Source organism: Acanthisitta chloris, unplaced genomic scaffold (assembly GCF_000695815.1).
Source record: "Acanthisitta chloris isolate BGI_N310 unplaced genomic scaffold, ASM69581v1 scaffold19201, whole genome shotgun sequence".
Taxonomy (NCBI): domain Eukaryota; kingdom Metazoa; phylum Chordata; class Aves; order Passeriformes; family Acanthisittidae; genus Acanthisitta; species Acanthisitta chloris.
Window position 1 is genome coordinate 8,816 of NW_008655656.1, and position 1,660 is coordinate 10,475.

Genomic DNA, 1,660 nt, shown 5'->3' on the forward strand with positions numbered 1-1,660 from the left:
TTTACAGGCACAGATCTCTGTGTATCCTTGGAGGTGCAGCTGTCAAGAGGAACATCTTCCCCAGCACAAAGTCCCATAGCAGCAGCTCCTCTTGCACCAGCGTTGGAAGATGCTCATGTGGGAAATGATGCAGAGCTGTCCTTCCCCTGAAGGATCCTCCATCGGACACATCAGCCTTGGAAAAGACCTCCCTCACTGGGATTTCTGGACACCAGTGAGACTGTTTTGCCTGAAACCCTCAGAGGTGCTGGAGGCTGCACCACAACAACCCAGAGCCGGGAAAACCCCTCCCCAGCATAGCTGGGAACAGACTGGAGGGGCACAGGAAATCTCCATTCATTAGCACTTTGGCCTCCAGCCAAATTGGAGCCAAACCAACCTCTTTTTTTTTTTCCAACTTCCCAGTAAACTGGAGTTTCCAGAGACCTGTGGCCAGTGGAGAAAGGGGTCAGCAAGGGGGGGCTGCAGGCAGATGCTGGTTTTGCCCCCAGCTCTGTGACATCCAGGCTTGTATGTGGTGCTGGTGCTGTTGGCATTCCTCTATGGGTTTAGAGTTAGGGGATGAAGGATTTTTGGGTGTCCACATCAGCCTGTAGATGTGGTAAGGCAGGGTGGGAAGTTGTGATTTTTAGCTCTGCACACCCCATCAGGTCCCCAGCCCTGGCAGGACTCATCCCTTGTGGACAGGCCATGCTGTCCCATGGAGTCACCAAGAGCCAAGAGCCCTGTTGGTTCTGCAGCACACAGCAGGGCCAACAAGTCAAAAGGTTTCCCTCTGTCCCCCTCTCCATCCATGGCAGGTGTCTGCTGTGTCCCTGTGGGATGAAGTGATGAGCTCAACCAACCCAGGGCCTAAGCTCAGCCCAGGCACATGGCTGAGATGGAGGAGAGACAAGGGACAGGCCCTGGGGAAAAGGGATTCAGCTGATTAAACAGAAAACAAAACAAACCAAAATGGAACAATTAAGCCCACCAACACAGGTCTGGTTTTCATTTTGAAGGAACTTTTCATTACTCATATGTCATCAGCCTAACCCCTCCAAGCCCAAAACACTCGCTGCGACGCGACGCCACGTCCAGGAGAAATACTCCATTTCTCCATCAAATGAGGCTGTGCTGGGAAGGGGATCACTTTGGCAGGAGGCAGCAGGAGATGACCCTTGGCTGTGTCCCATGGGAGTGCTTTCCCTCCTGACCTGCCCTTGGGTGGGTTGGCTGAGTGCTGACAAGGGCTGTGATGCTGACGTGGGAGATATCCTGCCAAGCACCACAGACCAGTTGAACTGCACCAAACCAGGAGGGAACTGGGATCATCCCAAGACTCCCCTAAACCCATCCACGACCCCAATGGGAATTCCAACCCAGCAGGATTGGAGCTGCCTCCCACCCATCCCATCCTTTCTCCTGCTGGCTTTATTTCCCACCTTTCCCTTGCCTCTCCTCCACCTCCTTCCCTCCCTCGTGCCCCAGCCCCTTCCCCTTTCCTTTCCTTTCCTTTCAGAGGACTTTGAACACCGAGGCAGCTTTCAGTCCCTGCTGCTTCCCGCAAGCGGCGAGCGGTGCTATCTGCGGGAGAGGCAGGCGCGGTGGGCAGGGTTTGCGCCGAGCCTGCTGCCTTATAAACGGCAGCAGCGGAGGCAAAGCTGTGTCGGGAGGCAAA